Here is a 22,372-nt window from a genome sequence, read left to right as displayed (position 1 = left end):
AATGCTGGTGAATAAATTTTACCCAACTATAAAAATAAACCAACCCATCACAGATTGTGCTTCTGTCTGCAGAAGGAGGTGCTAAGAATATACGGTTTAGGTGTATTACACATGCAAGTTGTTTCTTTAATATGCATAGCTGTACAAGCTGCTAATTTCCGAAATTCACGCAGGTTATGAAGATCTTTCCAATAATAAAACACCCATACACACACATGATGTAATTAGTGGAGCAATAGTGTTTCTTACTAGTAAAGAGGGTCCTTAAAAAACAAAATGTCAGAAATTATTTGAGTAAGGTTATGTGGGAGAATCATGAGTAAATCCATGGATTTATTTATCAGTGTGGGTGTATGCGTGTCTTGGTATATATGTGTGTACTCACATGTACTCTTGTAAGTGGCTGCTTGTTGAGAGACACACAGTGCTCATACGGCAATTGAAGCGCAAGGTTCAAGATCAGCAGTGAAACAGACTTATTGATGGACAAAGATTATATGCCACGGAAGCTGGAATATTGAAATGTGTAAAATAATCTCTAGATCATATTGTGGCATATTTACCTAATTAGAATAGTGGAAAAATGACAAAGTCCATATATGGTCTTCTAATTGGTAAGATCTGGATAGTTTCTTAATAAGAGTCCATATGCAAACAGGAACATTTCTGTATGACCTTAACCAAACAAGGAAGAACAATGTGCACATTTCTGACACCAAATATCATTACAAGAAAAATCCCAGCCTTTACCAAAATATCTAGTGAAGCATTGACGCAAAGAGCTAGAGCACTAAGAGGGCTGAAGACTATCGCTCCAAAAGGAAAGGAAGGCATGATGAGTAATCTTAGAATAACTTCATGGAATATCCATGGGCTAAGGATAAATTCAAGACAAAGAAAGATTCTGGAGTTATTAAGACTTTCTGATAGTGAAGGTATCCTATTACAGGAAACTCATTTGCGTCGTGAAGAATGGCTGAAAATCTTAACAAGGAATAGATGGATTTCTCATCTTGTGTGCACAAATCAGTCCTGTAATGTGAAGGGAATGGCAGTCCTATACAAAAAATCGGCTCAGGCTAGGCTGGAGGGTTCCATGACTGATACTAGGGGTAGCTGGGCAATAAGTTATGTTAAGATTTGTTGTATAGGATATGCATTTGTGACTTATTATGGCCCAAATATTGATGATCCATCCCCACTTAGAGAATTATATCAAGAGCTTCTTGTTAAAAAATACCATATCATTTGGGGGGGGGGGCACTTTAATACATTGCTGACCCCAGTCTTAGATAAATCTACCACCAGGCCAACAGTAAACTCTCCTAAAATGAGGGACTTTGTGCACCATATGATAAAAAAATTTGCCTTGGTGGATATTTGGAGAATGAATGCAGGAGAGAGGGTATACTTTAAAAAAAAAAAAAAAAAGCTGTCCCACTCGTCCAGAATTGACTTTTTCTTGACTGACCAGAAATTAAATAACAGCATTCTTAAGGTAACTCATCAACCATCACACTTATCTGACCACACAGCGGTCAAATGAGAGATTCAGGTTAAAGCAGCGTCAATACAGACTAGGTGGACTCGATAGAACCCTACTAGGGGATGCTGAAGTAATAAGATCTTTGAAAGAGGAAACGGCTTTCTTTTTTAAACAAAACGCTTATTCCGCCCCACCACATATCGTTTGGGACGCTTACAAAGCGTTTCTCCAGGGGAAAGAAATGCGTTACTTACCTGTAACAGCAGTTATCCAGTATTGGTGTCTTTCATAGATTCACATGCCTGAATCATTCCCCGTCGTCGAGACGGGAGCCTCCGGTACATAAAAAAGTAATGTCCTATAGACATACATAGAGAAAAAATAGGCCTAAGGGCCTCCCCTTAGTAGCCTATCATAGTCCTTATGTAAAAAGGACCAAACTTCTAGAGCCAGCCAATCAGCTATCACCTCCCTCTAGAACCTTCCTGGCAGGAGCCTCAGTCCCTCAGATTTTCGTACGCACCAAGCTAGGTAGGCGTAATATAGTTAGAGAGAGGCGTGAGTCCTTCCAGGGGAGGCGGGAGGGTTGCATGTGAATCTATGAAAGACACCAATACTGGATAACTGCTGTTACAGGTAAGTAACGCATTTCTTATCCAGTATTAGGGGTGTCTTTCATAGATTCACATGCCTGAATCAGAGTAGTTAGCAATGCATTATGCACATTTCCGATGTAACATGCCAGAAAGGTACTTGAGATAATACAATCATTATCATAACAGTTCAAAGCATTGGCATACATCAAAACAGTAAACAGTAGAGAATGTGCATACCAGGAAGGCGGGTTGTTGGAAGGCTCACCTCACTGGAACAGATGGCGGAGCACCGCCTGGCCCACTGCCGCATCCTTCGTAAGTTCGGCATCCAGGCAGTAGTGTCTGGAGAAGGTATGCGGTGACTTCCACGTCGCCGCTCTACAGATGTCCAAAATCGGCACTCCAGCAAACAGCGCTGCTGATGTGGACATCGCTCTGGTGGAGTGTGCTTCCACCCTGTCTCGCAACGGCCGTCCAGCCCCTTCATGGCAGAACGCTATTGCAGAAGAAATCCACCTTGAGATGCTCTGTTTTGTAAGAGGCATACCCAGCCTTGGTCTGCTGTAGGCCACAAATAACTGTGAAGATTTTCTGAATGCTTTTGTCTTATCCATATAAAACTTAAGACACCGTTTGAGATCCAGAGAATGGAGCGTCCTCTCTGCTGCCGTGGTAGGGTTGGCAAAGAAGGAGCGTAGGACCACCGGCTCGTTGAGGTGAAAGTCTGAAGGCACTTTCGGTATGAACTTGGGATTTGTCCTCAGCACCACCCTGTCCTGTTTGAACTGCATGAAGGGCTCCTGAATGGAGAGAGCCTGCAACTCGCTGACCCTCCTGGCAGATGTGAGCGCAAGTAATAGAGCCGTTTTCCATGAGATGTACTTAACGGAGGCTCGGTGAATGGGTTCAAAGGGGTGCTTCATGAGTTGGTTAAGGACCAAGTTGAGGTGCCAAGTCGGTGGGACCCGTCGGGGCCTTGGAAAGGACCTATAAAGACCCTTAAGGAACTGTTTTACAAGTCTGCTGGACCAGAGAGACGGGCCTTGAAAAGTCCTGGTAAAACGTGAAATTGCCGCCAGATGTACCTTTATGGATGCATGCGCTAGTCCGGACTGTGCCAAGTGCAGGAGATATGGTAATATCTGCTCGGGTGTGATATGAAGCGGTCTCAGGCCCTTCTCTGAGCACCAAACGCAGAAGCGCTTCCATTTGAGGGAGTAGGTTTTGTTGGTACTGTCCGCCCTCGCCTTTGCTAGCACATCCCTGCAGTCCTGCGGGATGTTCAATTGGCAAAACTCTCTGTGCTCAGGAGCCAGGCCGATAACCTGAGCGATTGTAGGTTCGGGAATTGCACCTGTCCTTTGGACATTGTCAGCAGGTTCGGGTGCTGTGTTAGACGGATCGGCGTCCTGATGGAGAGGCGATGAAGGTCCGAGAACCAGTGCTGCCTCGGCCAGTACGGGGCGATCAGAATTAGTGTACAGGGCTCCGCCTTCATCTTCCTGAGGACCCTGGGAATCATCGGGAACGGTGGAAAAGCGTACGCAAATACGCTGAACCATCCTATGGAAAAGGCATTTCCGAGCGACTCCGGTTGGGGATGCCAGCTTGCGTAGCTTGGGCATTTGGCGTTCTCCCTGGTGGCAAACAGGTCGATTCCTGGGACTCCCCATTCCGAGAACACGTGTGTTAGTGCACTCTCGTCGAGCTCCCATTCGTGGGAGAGGGATTTCTGCCTGCTCAGGGCGTCCGCAATGGTGTTGTCCTTTCCCGGGACGTAGTCCGCCCTGAGCGTAATCCCCTGGAGAACAAGCCAGTTCCAGATTTTCTGCGATTCGCGCGATAGCGTGAGCGAACGCGTTCCTCCCTGTTTGTTCAGGTAATGCATCGTCGTGGTGTTGTCCGTCCTGACGAGCACCTGGGAGTTCTGGATGCGTGGTAAAAAGGCCTGCAGAGCCAGAAACACAGCCCTCAACTCCAGCAGATTTATATGGAGGTGTTGCTCCCGATCCGACCATTTGCCGCTGACTCTGAGGTCCTGAAGGACAGCTCCCCATCCCGCTAGAGATGCATCTGTGGTGATCACCAATGGCGCTGCTGGCAGCAGGAACGGTAATCCTCTCGAGAGGTTTCTGGAATCCTTCCACCACTCGAGACTCCTGGATATTTGTGTAGTTATGTTTATAATGTCCTCGAACGAACCTGCGCTCTGAGTCCACTGGTTCGAGAGAGCCTCCTGCAGTGGGCGCATCCGCAGCCTGCAGTGAGGGATGAGTAATATACAGGAAGACATCATTCCCAGAAGTGACTTGAAGGTGCGAACTTTTAGGGATTTCCTGGATTGCACCGTTTTGGCCAGGGATATGATCCTGTGTTTTCTTTCGGCTGAGGGAAATGCCCTTGCGCATTCCGTATTCAAGGTGGCCCCGAGGAAGGTGATACTTCTCGTAGGGGACGTATGTGATTTCTGAAGGTTCAGCGTCAATCCTAGATGATTGAAAAGATTGGTACAAGCGTTGAAGGATTTGGTTGCGCCTACGGCCGTAGGCGCCTTGACCAGCCAGTCGTCTAGGTAGGGAAAAACTTGATGACCCATTTGGCGTAGGAAAGCTGCCACAGGAGAAAGGCACTTGGTGAAAATCCGCGGAGCGGATTTGAGGCCAAACGGAAGGACCTTGAACTGGTAGTGCTGTCCTGCCACTTCGAAACGGAGAAACTTCCTGTGCCCCTTGAGTATCGGGATGTGATAGTAAGCATCCTGAAGATCCAAGGATGTCATGAAGTCTCCTTCCTCCAGAATGCCAAGGATCTCTTGGAGCGTCACCATCCTGAACGACTGATTCTTCAGGAAAGAGTTGAGTGCCCTGAGGTCCAGGATGGGTCTCCACTTCTTTTCTTTCTTCCGTATCAGAAAGAAACGGGAGTAGAATCCTTTCTCCCTCTGAGCTGATGGAACTCGCTCGATAGCTCCCTTCCTTAACATCTCCGATATTTCCCGGAGCAGCAGTCGCAGATGTCTGTGAGGAGACCTGCGGGGAGGGGTTGCAGGCGGGATGGCGGTAAATTCTAGGGAATGGCCGAATCTGAGAAGTTGGAGCACCCAACGATCTGAGGTGATGATGCGCCAATTCTTTAGGAAATGGGTCAATTTTCCTCCAATTTGTGTAGAACAAGATGGTAGCTGGACTGGCTGGAGTAAGCGGTCACTGGCGTCCGCCTGTGCCCCTTTTCTGGTTCTTACCCCTGAAATTGGATCTTCCGTAAGATGATTGTCGACCCTGTTGTTGCTTTTGCTGGTACTGGGTCTTGTTCTGGAACGAATATGAGGACTTATTCTGGAATGATCCTCTGTAGGAGGACTGGCCTCTAGATTTGTTGCCCCGAAAGGACTGGTTCCTTGCCTGCAAGGTTCCAAGCGCTCTAGCCGTGTCCGTGTCCTTTTTAATGGCTTGTAGCGCCTCATCAATCTTATCTCCAAATAGGTGCTGTCCGTCGAAGGGCATATCTAGCACCTTCGTCTGCACTTCCTGCCTGAACGATGTTGCTTTGAGCCATCCTTGGCGGCGCAGGACAGCCGCCCCAGCCAGTTGACGGAAGCCTGTCATGGCTACATCAATGGCGCAATCGATGATCTCTGCCGCAGAAGACTGGCCTTCGGAAAGGAGTGCTTTCACCTCATCCTGTGTGGAACTCGGGAGTTCTGCTAAGTAAGGGGCAATATCCTCCCAAAGTTGGCGGTTATAACGCCCTAAAAGGGCTATAGAATTGGCCACCTTGATGGTCATTGCCGAAGTGGTCGAAAACCTTTTTCCTATTGTGTCTAACTTTCTGCCCTCCTTGTCTGGTGGAGCTGAAAGAGGCGAGGATGGATTGCGTGAATTTTTCTGGGCCGCTTGGGTCACGACCGAATCCGGCTTCGGGTGGCCAGTCAGGCAAGCTGGCGCCGTGGATGGTGCTCTATACTTCTTATCCAGACGCGGAACGACCGCAGGAACTGAAGCTGGCGTTAGCATCAACTTCTTTCCCTGGTCCCAGAGGAAGTCAATGATAGGGATTGATTTGGACGTCTTTTTCGTCTGCTCCTTAAAGTCATGGAGGAAGCATTCTGTTTCCGTCGACTCCATGACCATATGGAACCGCGTCGCAGCCCGTTCCACTAGCTTGTGAAAACCACCTATATCCACAGGTGGTGAATCTGCCTGGCGCGGTTGTGGGGAAGGTGGTGAAGATGCTACATACTCTTCCTCCTCATCCTGGTCCGTCAGGTCTCCCGGGACCTCACCTTCCTCCATCTCCTCAGCCTCCTCATCCGTTGAGTCTATCACCTGAGGTGGCGGCTCGTGGCAGACCTGCGTTACCTGCCGTGATTGCCTTGGGGCTGTCGCTGGGGGGTTAGTAACTGGCACTGGGACCCCTGTATTCTGTGTTGGTGGTTCTGGGAAACGTTGTTTGTAATCCCTGATAAGGAACTTGAGGTCCTTAACAATTGCCAGAGGGAGGCAGACCATTGGGGTGACCTCCGTGCGGACTTGTTCCTGGACGGGGCGCTCCTGCGCACTTGAACCTTCCTGCTCCTCGTCCGTGCTTTGGCATTTGACAAACAGCTCGGAAGGGGAAGTAGCCTGTTGGAAGAACTCTTCTTCGGACTCTTCGCTCTGCAGGATCTCCAGAGGTAAATTGGTTTGGACCTTGCTTGGAGATGTTGTTTCCGGGGTAATCTGTGGTCTGGGAGCAGTTCCATGCACAGAAATCTCCTTGGTTTTCAGTCCCACGGACGACGACGACGACGACCCTGTCACCAACGGCGTCCCCATCGACGATATTTTCCTTGTCGACGATGTTCTCGTCGACGATGTAGTCGTCGTCGTCGACGCTTCCGTCGTCGACGCTTCCGTCGTCGACGCTTCCGTCGTCGACGCTTTCGTCGTCGCCTTCGTCGTCGACGCTCTCGTCGACGATGCCTTCGTCGTTGACATCTTCGTCGACATCTTCGTCGACGATGCCTTCGTCGTCGACGCACTCATCATAGATATCCTTGACGTCGACTCTTCCGTCGGCGGAGGGCTTCTCGTCGACGATGCCCTCGACGGTACTATCTTCGTCGTCGATGATGATTTAGACGACGGTTTTAATAGTATAATAGATGAGATAGGGGTACCTGCAGACGATGATGATGGAGTGGTCGTCGTCGACGAGCGGGCCGACGCCGCTGTGGACGTGGACACTGTCGTCGTAGCTGTGGAGACATGTCCTGATGGCCTTTTTTGTACAGATGATGGCGTCGCCATTTTTGAGGCCGACAGAGTAGGCTTCTTGAAGGTGAGAGAGACTTTATCAGACGCTGAAGACTTCGAAGATCTCGCCTCTGAAGACTTTTTGTGCGTCTTCGTAGGAGGAGCGTCTGAGGGGCCAGGAGATGCCATTCTCGGCCTCTTCAGGGAGACTCCAGAGGCTCCAGAAAAGCTCGCCTCTGAGGACACCACACTGTCCTTGTCTTTGAGCCTGTCCAGCCAGATAAGCAGGCGGCCTTCCCTGTCTCTCAAGGTCTTATGTGGGAAAGACCTACATATTTTGCAGTCCTTAGGGACGTGGTCCGGGTAAAGGCAGTACAAGCATAGTTCATGCTTGTCGTCCACATGAAGCCTCTTCTTCCCACATGAAGAGCAAGCCCTGAAAAGGGCTTTCTTCTGGGAGTCCGACATGCCAGGAGATGTAGATGAAATAAAACACTCACTGAAGCAAAAAGAGGCCTGAAGTAGTCAGCGTTGAAATCCTGAAGAAGAAAGTCACCAAAAACTGTGAATAAGTTGGTTTGAAATGAATCCTGAGGAGAGCTCAGGTTGGAGACTCCCTAGCACAACGTGCGGTAGAAAATCTGAGGGACTGAGGCTCCTGCCAGGAAGGTTCTAGAGGGAGGTGATAGCTGATTGGCTGGCTCTAGAAGTTTGGTCCTTTTTACATAAGGACTATGATAGGCTACTAAGGGGAGGCCCTTAGGCCTATTTTTTCTCTATGTATGTCTATAGGACATTACTTTTTTATGTACCGGAGGCTCCCGTCTCGACGACGGGGAATGATTCAGGCATGTGAATCTATGAAAGACACCCCTAATACTGGATAATTAATAAATATAGCTGCTTATAAGAATGAGGTGGGGAAGAACAAAGTAAGGGATTATGAATAAGCTATTGATGATATTCAGGGGAAAAACAAAGAGTAAGTCTACCCAAGTCACAATAAAAGAGGAACTACAAAGTAAATTGATAGAAGCTAAAGGGATATTATCTGATTTACTGGAGGGACTAGTGAAACAGAGATGGGAAGCTAGCAGGCTGGCGAATTATGAGTATGGGGAAGGGTGCGGGAAGATGCTAGCATGGAAAGCAATATAGACAATAGTGGTCCCGGTTATAATACATCAAACGAGGTGTATAAGCAAATGGAAAAAATATATACAAAATCAAGAGAAACTGAATAAGTGTTGGAGTGTTATTTAATCACACTCTACACATAATGCAATGTTTTTAAGAGCAATTTTTACAAAAACATCATAAAAGCCTAGTTGCTGTGTCCAACTAAGTGCAAGGGGAGGGGGGTGATTTAAGTGAGGTAGTGAAATAAGTGACAAATACATCAATTTAGTAAAACAATCCAATCGTAGGGCATATTATTCAATGCCACATATTCTCAAACACAATCAAAGAGAGGTAAATGACAATTAATTACATAACCATGTACAAAAGTCACAATGCGACATGCACTGTTGGCAATACTGGTAGCAGTAGTATGTCGACGTTTCAACCCCTGAAGCCAAGTAGGTTTTTCAATCCTGACTGGCGGGGTCTTCCTCAGGACAAAGGTGAAAGTGAAAAGGGCAGGGACACCGTGTGAGAAATAAAGGGACACGCCTAGTAGGCGCACGAGGTCGTCACAGGCGATAGGGGCTCCGAAGGCTCCAAATTGAGAGAGAGAGTGATGAACACTCGACAGCTGGGGAAAAGATCCGTACTATTACTCCAGTTCAGTGTAAATACTGCTGGAAACACCATGGTCACAAAACCATTGGTTGCGGAGTGATGTTAATCACAATTGCTTGTAGCGGGTAAATTAAATAACTTCCTCCTTAGTTAGAAATGCTTTTTCACTCGCAGAAAGCAAGACAATATCTGATTAGAAACGATATTAAGGAAGTAATAAATGATAAAACAGGAAGTAAGGGTATGGAAGATAAGACAATTGGGGAAGCTTTTGTTTTCCAGGAGTTATACACTGATGATGTGAAGGTGACGCAACTGGAGATAAAGATTGGTTAAATCAGGACAAACTTCCCTGTTTAAATAACGTTCAGCGGGCAACTCTCAACCAAGAGATCTCCAGGGCAGAAATAGACAGCATCATCCAAAGCTTAAAGAATAGGAAAGCTCCGGGCCCGACAGTCTTCCCAATGAGATATACAAAATCTTGAAAGAGGAAATTACTCCCTACCTGAGAAGATGAATGGTATTTATGCACAGCAAGCACCCCTTCCCCTTACATGGAGTGAAGCAGTGATCACTTTAATACTTAAACCCAACAAGGACCCGAAACAATGCAAATCTTTTCGGCCAATCTCTCTGCTAAATGCAGACTATAATATTTACTCACAAGTTTTGGCCAGACGACTGGACAAGGTTTTAGGAGATTTAATAGGTATAAACCAGAAGGGTTTTATGAAGGGGAGGCAGCTTTCCGATTTGACACAAGATCTGGTGTGTGCGATAGATGTAGCTTCTGTGACGAGGACCCCCCTGTCGGTGATTTTGGTTGATGCTGCCAAGGCCTTTGCTAGAGTTAGCTGGCCTTATTTGTACAAAGTGGCAGAACAAAATGGTTTTGGTGGTAATTTTCTTCATGTTATCCAAGGTATATATGCTACCCCTACAGCAAAGATATTGATCAATGGTTCGCTAACTACTAGCCTTCAGATAAATAGGGGAACCTGTCAAGGTTGTCCACTTTCTTCAATGCTGTTTAATCTCTATTTGGAGCCTCTTGCAAAGAGAATAAGAGAAGACCAAAGAGTCCCCCCTTTCCAGCATGGGGACTGGTATAGGAAAGAGGCCCTATACGCAGATGACTTGGTAGTATATACAGCTAATTTGGAGACATCTTTACCCGTAGTCTTGGAATTAACGGGCAACTTTGGGTGAATTTCGGACTACTTAGTCATTGAAGATAAGACTGAAACTAGGTCATGGAACAATACTGTCCCTGACCACCTTAAACATTTGGATAAAACAGAGTTCAGATACTTAGAAGCACTAGTAACAAAAGACTTGGACAAAATGGCAGTAATCAACTTTGCTAGACTTGTGCAAGAGACTAAAAAACCTTTGCAAAGCTGGGCTTCTCTCCCGATCTCCATTTTAGGAAGGACCAACCTAATTAACATGACAATTCTCCCTAAGTTTACTTTTATTTTCAACACTCTCCCTTTGTTTTTCAAGGCTGTTTGGTTTAAAAAAACTTCAGGTGCAACTTAGCAGTTTTATATGGAGGGATAAGAATGTGAGAATTTCCTGGCGGAAACTTAGGAAGAAAAAGCTGGAGGGAGGAGTAGCTCCCGGATTTTCAATTGTATTATTGGGCCTTTTTGTTAAATGAAACTCTAGGCGATTGCGGTTAGCCCCCCAGGACATGCTGATGAGATATAGGTATCTAATAAGTAATTTGGGAGACGGCAAAGGCTTTTTATTCAAATTTGGCCATACAAAGTTTTTCTAGAAGATTAAATTTAAGACTCTAACTGATACATACAGAATTTGGATTCAGGTCAAAAAAATCCTAGAGATTCCATACTATAGTTCCATACTATAGCTGCATGGCACCAATTTGGAACTCTCCAGGGACCCCTATATGGTTGAAGGACAGCCTAGCCTCTCCATTGGTGAATGCTGGTTTACTAAGATGGGGTCCACTTGCGAAGGAAGGCAGGCTATTAACATGGGACGCTCTCAGTCAGAACACAGATTTCAACATATCTAGATTCAAATACTATCAGTTAGCCAGCTGGTCACGATCCCAAATAAACCTCGGGCGAAGTCAGAAGTCGAGAAGGATTTAGTGACGATACAGACCTATGGGAAGGAAGTCTAAAAGTGGTACTGGTCATTAGTTCAAGGAGATGATAGTGGAAGGGCCCTGACCGAAGAAATCTGGAAGCTGGACATGCCAAGCTGCGACATCCAAAATCTATGGCAAGTATCTGCTGCTACATTATGGGCTTCAGTGACCTCAGCTCCACTCAGGAGGAATCATTTGTTTACCATACACAGGGCCTACTGGTCGCCCAAGAAACTTGCCAAGATGGGAGGAAGTAAAAATAGATGCTGCCCGAAATGTGAACTGGAAAATGCGGATGATGTGCATCTATTCTGGCAGTGTCCAGCTATCCAGTCTTTCTGGCGAGACGTGGGTAATGTATTAAATAAAATCTTGGGTCGGCACATTGAGGTAAGCCTTTCTTTGGTGATTTTTGGAGTATGGGAGGTAGACAAAACAGTCTTGGGAAAAAATGCTTTGTCTTTTCTTTTTGTCTTAATAGCAACTGCACGCAGGGAAATCTGTTTAAAATGTGTCTGTGAACTCCCCCCTACTAGGGTGGGCTGGCTAAGCTTGACACATAGCTAGACTTGACTGCCAGATGGGGTCCAATAAGAAGGAAAGAATGTGGGCTCCCTTCATATTACTTGATCCCTGATACACCACTCCTAGCATTTTTTACATTTTTCCTTTTCTCTACTTTAGAGGGTGGTGAAACGACGTTCTCCCAGGGTTGGTCTGTTTCTGCTTAGTCCGAGGAGTCAGACAATGCTCAATAAGTTGACGAGATTAGTGGTGATTTGCCATTAGACCTCTCATCAACTGCGAGTGGAAAAGGCTGGCTCCTGGGTAGATCTCAGAAGGTGCGTGGTGTCCAGTTTCTTCAGACCTTTGGCTAGATCTTGCTCCTTGCCTTTGTCAAATATGAGGACTAAAAAATAAAAATAAATAAAAAATATCTAGTGAAGATATAAATCTCACTTTCTTCTATTCTGGTTGTAAATACGCTGACCGTATGTCTGTAAAAGAGAGGGACTTGGCTCACAGACTGCCCAACCAAGCATTCCACTGTGGTAAACTGGTTTTAATATGAAATCCTAGGCCGGCTAATGAGTTTGGCCAAGCAGCAATGCATTCTGAAGATAAAAGGCATTAGGTGTAATAAATCAACCAAACAATACCACCATCTAAGAAATAAAAACCTTAAAGTATGCAGCAAATTTGATTAAAAAAGATAGAAAATGTAATGAGGAAAATTAAAGACGCAAAGATTATCAGACAAGGTTAGGCAGATGAAAAACATGTCACATTGAAAACAAATGTGAGAGGGTGCTACATTTAAAGTCAGTGGCAATTATACCCAAACTTGTCTATAGTTTAAGATCTATCTGATGAGGACTTGGTGATCAGCTTTTGAGGAAAAAACATCTCTGAACAGGACTAGAAGGTCCAGTTATCTGACAAGGACTTGCCTTGACCAGTGGATAATTCTACCATAGGATTGTCATCTGGAACCAGCGAAAATTGAGCTTTTGCCCAGCAAATCTAGTAAATTTCACCCAGAACAAAATCTCCTATGCTAAATTACCTTCTTGAAAAGAATGTCAACACAGCTTCCTCTGGGGTGGAATTAGGGGTTCCAGTTCTCTTTAAATTAGTTATAGGAGTCTGCCCTCAACCTGTAAATGTCTACCACTGTCACTTTGAAATCTCTCCATTAACTAGTATATTCTGAACTTGTCATTAGCCTCCAATAGTCCGAGACCTTCTCAAACCTCCCAGAGTCATTTTATGAAAATGGACACGCAAGACCGGTTTGTCCTTCCGCAAACCATCATTGGATGCACCCAATGAGAGTCTTATAGCTACAGAGTTCCCTCCTGCCATTCAGCTTCTAATCAATTTCACCTAAACAACTTTAAAGTGATTCCACTAGCATCTGTAGGTACAATACCAAGATGTGAACAAGAAAAAGTCACCCAACAAAATAATTTTAGTTTTGGGAAATAGAGTAAATTACATAACAATCGGCAAAAAAATATTCCCGTTTAACCTGTACTTCTTCACACTCTGAATTAATCAGACAAGTAATTACTGACCCAATATTATTTTCAATATATATATTCAACTTTAATACTTTTTATATATTTTTCTCAAGTTCAATATAATGTGCAAGGTGTTAAGTGTCTCATCACATTCATCATATTAACTGCATTATTACATAATAGTATCAACTTCATCATATCTTCCAAACAACAATCCAAAACTTATTAAAAACATGACTTCATCATCACAAACCTGACTCACCTCATACACTTCCAATACATGCAATTCATTTAACTTCAAACATACACACAGTCCCCAAATCAAGTCCTTAACGACACAGCACAGTGGTAGTTATTCCTTCCTCTATAGTTGTTGCTGAGGGACCGCACAGATGATCACAGCCAATGCCCGTGCTGGTGGCGATATTAATTTCTATCCACCTTCTTCAGGACCTAAGACAGGTTATCTTTGTTTCAAAATGAGTATGGTTTTTGTTTTCCTCTCTGAGCTGCAAATGCCTTGAAAACTTCCACAGTATAGAACAGTGAGTACAAAAATCTGCTGCTGACTGACAGTCATATGTAACTATGTGCCATAAGAAGATCAATAGGAGGTTCTACTTCTCCCAAAAATAAGGTTTGCAACCATCCAACCCCCACCCTTTAAGTCTCCTCACCACAGATCGGAATCTTTCCTGGTGTGTCCTCACTCAAGTGTCTTTTCACTGCTACATACATACAAAACGTCTGGTAGCTACTTTGACCTGCTGCTCCAACCCCACTTCTCACAACATATGGAATAACCCTTTGGCGATGGAGCAGCAGGAATATTACCTACTGGATGTTTTGTATGCATGAGGCGGTAAAGAAGCACTTGAGTCAAGCTCAATTCCAATTGTCACAATGTAGGAGCCCCTGTAGTATCTGAGTCAGTATAGAGATCAATGTATCGATTCCCAGCACAGACCTTCAAACCCCCACCACCCTGGGGGTCCATAATATGTCAAATACCATATCATACACATCAGTGTTCTGGGTGCAACATCTCAGACTATTTGCCTGTTGAGCATTCACTGACAGGAGCAGACACTCCCTAGACCCTTCAACAAGCCAGACAATACCTTAAGGGTTCAATCGATTTATAGGGTCCAAAGTCATGGGTGTTAACCACAAGTCCCTCTTTTAGTGTACCATACAGGAAGATGATGGCTTTGCTAGTTGACTTAATGGATTACATTACTTTCACATTCCCAGCGAGACGTACAACTGTTGATTAGCTGAGAAGCCACTGAGCAGATACTTTCCCCTCATATGCAGGGGCCATTGCAGAGAACCATTTTCAGTCTACAGTGACGTTTGAAGCCTGGTACAGTTGACTCAGTCATTCATCCTTATGCGGTTGAGGAATAAAGTATTATTAAGTAATGATATCCCCTAAGATTACAATGCCTTGAAGCAGGAGATCTTACTTGGATAAAACATATTATGAAAAGCTTTGAAAAAATTGCTAATGGAGGCACCACTGGGCTTTAGTAGAATATTGTGGTGTACCTGTTGATGTCAAGAGCTGGGCCCTAGTTGAACTTCAATGCTTTCTTCTAATAGTCTGAAGAATAAATGGCACCCTCTGAAAGATACAATGATCCCACACAGCTCTATGTGTAGGAAACAGGTGCCTGCAGAGAAGGGCCGCAGTGAGAGAAGGAGATAGCCAGAGACAGAACAAAAACCCAGTGAAGTCTGATGCAGGATGACAAGCTGAAGAAGAGCTCAATGGGAAACCAGCACAACAGACCAAGAACTGGGTTGCGGTACCAGAAGCCCAGGAGCAGGTCCAAAGAGACCACCAAAGACTTTGACTGCATTAGGAAAGAGGACAGTCACTTTCCAAAGGCTTTATACATTATTGAAAACTAAAAATGCCAATGAAAGCTTGGAAGTACAGAATGATAGCCATGATGATTTGGGCTAACTTGGCTAATAACAATATTAAGTGCCACCATCTTGTGGGTGTGGCTAGGTAAGCAGTGGAGTAGGATGTGCTTCGGTGATGCCTGTTGGGGGGGGGGGGGGCTCTTTCCAAGACTTGCAACACAGGAGTTTGGACGACGTGTTCACGGGCTAAGATGGTGCCCACGAGACAAGAGTACTCGCCGGGCATGTGGGCGGATGGAGTGGTGCAATGCTATTCTGGAGCTGGCTTTGTGAACAACTTTCCTTGATACTGCAGCACACAACTGCTCATGTTGACTGCTTCATTGGAGGGCGGTAGGCTCTATCGGCCGACCCAGGACGTGGACCCTCATGTGCAACCTACGGTGCAAGAACCAGGCGGCCTCTCCCCGGGTCGTTGAGAGAAAAGTTGCCAGGTGGTAGTGCGTGTGTGGTAGTTTGATAAACACCCCCCCAAACCCTGGTGATGATGGCGGTGTGTTTGCTGAAGTCACGGACTTTGCGCCATGCTGGGACAGAAAATAATTAATTTATGATGGCCTCAATATGAAAAGGCTGTGTGGAAGTTGTAGATGGCATTTATACCGGATCGATCTACGTCTGTGCGCTTAGTGGGGCAGAGGAGATGAGGTGCTGACCTCCACGAAGTGTGAACTGGTCTGGGACATTGCATTGCCTCTTTTTGTACTGTTTGATACAACAGCAGGCTAAAAATGAGTTGCAACGGTGTTATGAGACAGCTGGTACAGTGGTTAAGCCAAACGTAACTACAGGGCTTCTGTTCAATTAGCAAGAGGAGGCTCACAGGGGTACAAGCCCGGGGGCACAGGGTGCACTACATTCCATTGAGACCATTATTAAAGGACATGCAGAGAGGACCTAGGCTATTTTGCAAGTGATAAAAGACACAAAATCACCCTTGGAACACAATACAGACTCTGTCGCATTAGAAGTCAACTTACTGAGAACACACCAAATAAAACTATCTAGTAGGGTAACAGAGAATAAATAAATGTGGGCCTCAATACATTCCATGGTATAACTGCATAAACAGTTGGAGGAACTAAACATAGGGCTGAAGACTCTGCAGGCGATCCAAACATAGTAACATTCGCCTATTGAGTGTACCCGAGGGACAAGAAGGTCAAAGAGCGGATGCATTTCTGGAGAATTGCCTTAAAAACAATGTATAAGCAAGATTGCTATCGCCACTTCTGGTGGTAGAGAGAGTGGACAGGATACCAGGGCACCCTCTGGCCACTGGTGCACCTCTGAGATCCATGGTAGGCAGGCTCCTGATCTTTAGGGATACAGACCACAGCCTGCAGCAAGCCAGAGAACACAGTGCCAAGGTTAAGGTTTTTCTAGATTACACGGTGCAGTTGCAATATCAAAGATATTCCTATGTATTCATTAAAAGGTCATTGTGAGAGAGGAACATCTTGTACACCCTGCTGTGATGCACAAAGCTCAGGAAAAATCACACTTTTTCACGTCCCAAGATAAGGTCCAGAAATCGATGGACTTAAAAGAACTCCCTGGAAGAGAAGAAGAGGTGTGAGTAGATAAGAAACACCCAGATTTCCACTAGATTAGATGGGGGTTGGAAGGTGATACTCATAGCCAGGTACGGGGAATGGGACACAGCATTTATAGCGCAGTAGAATATATATTTATATATTTTTTCCATATCGTTCTCACAGCAAAGCCAGCCACGTCCACCAAAACGAGGAGAGTGCAGGACGGCAAGTGTGAGACTCGCTATCTATTAACCCCTTCAGCGCTGCGGGAATTCCCCCGCGGTGCTGAAGGGTTCGAGCGCGGGCGGGCCCATGACGGAACGGTTCCGTCATGAGCACAGCGCAACCGATGCTCATGACGGAACCGTTCCGTCATGGGCATGGAAGGGGTTAAAAACATAAATCCTGTATAATATGCAAGATTCAAAGGCCTGCACACAGCGTGTTGGTTTCATCAAATTTAATGGCCCGTGACGAAGACCCGGCTCAGTTGAAACACCTTGCTATTAAATTTGATGAAACCAACATGCTGTGTGCAGACCTTTGAATCTTGCATATTATCCAGGATTTACGTTTTTAATATACTTATATATATATATATATATAGGAGCCTAGCGCGCGACCAAGATGGCCGCGTAGGTGCGAGGCTCCCGGGGACCTCCGCGACCTCCTACGACTATCCTGAATTAATCCTGTCTTGGATGAGGGGAATGTGTTGGCGAGCCTGAGCTGAGGTGGCACCCGTTTCCCGTTGTCAAATCGGACCTCGGACACCGGAGTAAGCACCGTTTGAAGTCTGCGGCCTTCTCCTCGCCAGACCCCGGATTTGCGCTGAGGGGGGACCCAGTGACAAAGTGATCAACAGCGGCGGGCCGGGCCTGGCGAGTCGCGTACCCCGCACTTTCGCTTTCTCTTTCGCACCCCCTTGCCGTCTCTGCAGGGTTGGGTCGCGGGGCTCTTTGTGCTGGTGTGGTCTCGCTGGGAGACTCGGCCTGCCTGCTGGCTGTGACCCATCCCGCTGATCTGGGGTGCCCCCCCCCGGAGCTTGTGGCCCTGATTGCTTGCCCTTCACGACGTGGCTGGTGCGACCGGGGGACTGGTGGCCATGGCCACGAAACAAGATGGAGATCGGGTGAAGACCAAATCGACCCGGCGTGGCACCACCCTTCAGGCCAATAGTATGGACCGCTACACCCTCCAGAAGGGATCTCCCGGCGGACCGCACAAATCCCCTGAGGGCCCTCCTGATGCCCCGGACCTCCCTACGGATCTGACTCTGCGGGATGTCATGGGCGCCATCGCCGAGATGAAGGCCTCGGTGGGCCAGCGGTTCGACACACTGGCACAGAAGATTGACTCGGTCCTCGTGGATGTTGGCCTGGTGAGGGCCGATCTTTCCAAGACCAATGACCGAGTTGATTCTTTGGCCCACACCGCATCGGGCCTTACCACTGAGGTGGCGGTACTACAGGCAGAGGTGCGCCGGCTTGGTCATGCGACCGCGCTTATGGATCGGCGCCTGGAGGACTCCGAGAGTCGGGCCCGGAGGAACAACATCCGCATCATTGGGGTGCTTGAGGGACGGGAGGAAGCGGCGGGGGGCCTGTTTGTGGAGGACCTGATCGCTACCCATCTCCAGCCACGGGGGCTGAGCAAATTCTTCGCTGTGGAGCGGGCCCACAGGGTTCCCGGGGGAAGGCCGAAGGTCGGAGCCCCTCCGCGGCCTCTCATTGCCCGGATCTTCAACTTTCGGGACAGAGACGCTATCCTGCAAGCATCCAGACTGCATGGGCCGGTTAAGCTTGACAATATGGAGGTAAATTTTTACCCCGATTTCACCCCAGCGGTCCAGAAGCAGAGACTGAGCTTCCAAGGCGTCAAGCGCCGTCTTCGGGACCTGAACCTTAAATACGCTATGCTCTTCCCGGCCAAGCTACGAGTGGAGGTAGAGGGTCGCACGCACTTTTTTGACCGTCCCGAAGCGGCCGGAGACTGGCTGGACACTCTGTCTGGGGATCGTGATCCGGGGGGCGGGGGGGGGGTGGCGGGGGGAGACGGCACTCTGGATCGGGATTGAGGGGGTAATATTGGACTTCGCTCTGGACAAGACTGATGCCACTCTCGATTAAGCGTCTGTTTGTATAATTTCCCCTCCTATGGAGGTTGTGTGGGGTCTACTGGGGGTTCTCCTTCCTCCTCTAAGGGGTTTAGCTAGTCTTTATTATATATATGGGGCGACAGGCACACTGCACGTTGGGGGGGCTGTTCGGGCTCATGCAGGGGTGCAGGGAGGGGGGAGTTTTGTTGGGATGGGTGGGCAGGGATGGGGGGGGTGTTGTTCGTTTTTACCACAAGGCAAAATTATCATTGTACTAGCTCAATAGTGCTCTCGGGGGGACAAACTGTGGCTTCTGTTTATGATGGGGGGTAGGGAATTAAATGTAGTTTTCCTGCAGGAGACACACCTCATCGGCAATTCCTTCTGCGCAATGAATCGGCGTGGCTATCGCTTGGTAGCCCAATCGGGCTTCACGTCTGGCTCAAGGGGTGTGGGCATCATGGTTAAGAACTCGCTCCCTTTGGAGATTGATGAGGTGCTCCATGACGACAGGGGACGTTACGCGGTCTTGGTGGGAAGGATGGAGGGCAAAGTGGTTGTATTTGTGTCAGTGTACGTCCCGCCGGGGCTGCAGTCGACTACCTTTGCGGACCTGGGGCGCCTCCTCCTTGGCCTTCCGGGGGGGATTCTGGTGGTGGGGGGGGGGATTTTAATGCGGTGGTTTCCGGTACTGTGGATCGTCACCCCCCCTAGGGACCTCCCCCGGGCCCAAGCGTGGCTTCCTGGTCTATTGGACACTTTGGGGTTGGTGGACTGCTGGCGTTTAAAACATCCCACGCAGCTACAGTATACCTTCCATTCGGGGGCCCATGGTAGTCTCTCACGACTAGATTATGTCCTGGTCCCGGCGGCCTATGTTGGGAGGGTGGGAGAGGTGCGCCATTTGGCACGGGGTATCTCGGACCATTCCCCGCTCCTGTTACACCTGGATCTTTTTCCGAGGGGTGAGGGTAGGGTGGCCCCGATCAACCCCTGGTACCTGCGCGACCCCACCATTCGCGCTGAATTGATTAAATCCCTCCAGCGCTATTTTGACGAGAATGTGGGGTCCGTGCCCTCGGCTGTCTCACTGTGGGAGGCATTCAAGACAGTACTACGAGGAGAGGCCCTGTCCCTTATCTCCCACACCCGGGGGCGCGAGCGGGAGGAGGTGACCCGGGTGGAAGCTGAGATAGCCGAGTTGGAGGGTAATCTAGAATGTGGGGTGACGGATGCCGTATTACATGTTCTCCAACTCAAGCAAGCGGCCTATAGGGCCCTCGTCACGGAGGCGGCCAGGGGCCTCAGTAGAGAGCAACAGGGGAGACTGTATGATGTGGGTGATAAGGCTGGTAAATTGATTGCGTGGCTGGACAAAAAGGAGAGAGCGAGTCGTGTAGTCCCGCTAATTGAGACGACGGACGGTGTGTGTGTGACTGAGCCGGAAGAAATTGTCTCCTGCTTCGCGGATTATTTCCGTGGGGTCTATTCCCCGGTGTCTTCCCGCTCTGAAGAGGACTCCCGTGCCTTGCTCAGGGATATCGCACTGCCTTCCCTTTCGGAGGAGGACAGAGTGTCGTTGGACGCCCCTCCAACCTCCGACGAAATCGCCCTCGCCATACGCTCGGTCGCTTCCGGCAAGGCCATGGGTCCTAATGGTCTCCCCATCGAGTTGTACAAGTTGCGACCGGATACGCTAGCACCACATCTCCGATCGATGTTCCTGGAAGCCCACTCGGTGGGCTCCCTCCCGCTGGACCAGCGTCTGGCTACAATCGTGGTTATCCACAAGAGGGGAGACCTCGGGACCGGGTTACATCCTATCGGCCCATTTCGCTACTGAACGCGGAGCCCAAAATTCTCGCCAAGGTCCTGGCCAATCGGCTGGTCGGCGTGGTGGGCGAACTGGTTCACCAAGATCAGTCCGGCTTTATTCCCCAGCGTAACACGGCCCTTAACTTGCGGCGTTTGCATGGGGTACTCGCACGTGTTCAGCACATACGTGAGCCGGCCATTTTAGCGTCCTTGGACGCCACTATGGCGTTTGACGCGCTTGAGTGGCCATACATCTGGGCGATGCTTGCGAAGTTTGGCTTTGGCGCAGGCTTCATCAGTTGGGTCAAATTGCTGTATTCGGGCCCATTGGCGCAGGTGGTGGTGAACGGTAGAGTATCGGCTCCGTTTGAGTTGGGCCGGGGCACGCGACAGGGCTGCCCCTTATCGCCGCTCCTTTTTGCGCTTGGCTTGGAGCCCCTGGCGGAGTGGCTGCGGTGGGAGCCTTCCATCCGTGGTCTCCGTTGGACCCCCGAGTATGAGGACCGCGTATCCCTATACGCTGATGACATCCTTCTGTACCTAGCTTCCCCACGTAAATCACTGATATTACTGGTTGATGTTTTACATTCATTTGGTCGCAACTCCGGTCTTGTCATCAACTGGGCTAAATCGTGCGTGTATGTTCTCTCTGGGGAGGCTCCTATTCTCCCGCGGGGCTGTCCGATCCAGATCGCCCCGCAGGGATTTCGGTACCTGGGTGTCTTCATTACTCTGGACCCGGAGGCCCGGTATGAACGGAACTTGCTTCCCCCCCTCCAGCGCCTGAAGGTAGACTTCGCACGCTGGCGGCGCCTGCCGCTTTCGCCGCTCGGCCGGGCGGCGTTGTTTAAGATGATGTCTCTGCCGCGTTTCCTGTACGCTTTGCAGAACACCATGGACCTCGTCCCAGCGCGCTACTTCCGTGAGGTGGAGAGTTTACAGCGCCGCCTGTTCTGGGACGGGAGGCCGCGTATCGCCCTGGCAAAGCTGACGCTCCCATGGTATGACGGAGGGATCGCCCTCCCAGATATCAAACGGTACTATTGGGCCTCCCAGCTGGCTGCGATTAATCACGGCCTGTACGGACCCGCCTTAAACCCGGCATATGAAATGGACAAGATGCTACTCCCGGGTGGGGACTATAATCGAGCGCTCTACTCCGACGCGCCCGACGCGCGGCTGACCGGCCCCACGCGTGTTATGGTGCGTGTGTGGCACGCGGCCAATGCGGCGATGGGGTGGAAGTACCGTCTGACCCGGGCAACACCACTATACGCGTCCGAGCGGTTGGGCTCCCTGTGGACCTCGAAGGGCTTCGAGAAGTGGGACATGATAGGCATCAGTAAAGTGGGGGATCTCTGGACGAGGGGAGGATTCAAAACGTTCGAGACGCTGCAGACGGAATTCCAGTTGCATGATAGGGAGTACTTTCGGTATTTGCAGATCCGTCATGCACTGGGCTCCGTCTTCCCGGACGTTGCATCCATCCCGGAGTATTCCCCCCTGGAGGATAGAGTGCTGGATGGACATGTTCCGGACAGCACGATCTCACTGATCTACAAAAAACTAATCAATGACCGCTCAGGATTGCTGACTGCCCTTCGCGAGGCTTGGGTTGCCGATGGACTGGAGCTGGACGACGAGGACTGGACCTCTGCGGTGGCCTCCCCGAAAGAGGTGGCCATACCGGCCCGCCTTCGCTTCGTCCAGCTCAAGATACTCCATAGAGTCTACATGACGGGGCCAAGGCTCCTGCGTATGGGCTATGCTGTGGACGG

At 48.6% G+C, this 22,372-nt stretch overlaps 1 protein-coding gene across 1 annotated transcript in view; it reads right to left on the bottom strand.

Annotated features, from left to right (window-relative positions):
• Positions 1–22,372, bottom strand: part of LOC146776290 (neural-cadherin-like) — a 567,428-nt gene that overhangs the window by 198,324 nt on the left and 346,732 nt on the right. The gene's annotated exons all lie outside the window — the stretch shown is intronic.

The sequence above is a fragment of the Triturus cristatus genome, chromosome 12 (genome assembly GCF_964204655.1).
Source record: "Triturus cristatus chromosome 12, aTriCri1.1, whole genome shotgun sequence".
NCBI classification, from domain to species: domain Eukaryota; kingdom Metazoa; phylum Chordata; class Amphibia; order Caudata; family Salamandridae; genus Triturus; species Triturus cristatus.
This window is presented reverse-complemented; position numbering and strand designations above follow the sequence as displayed.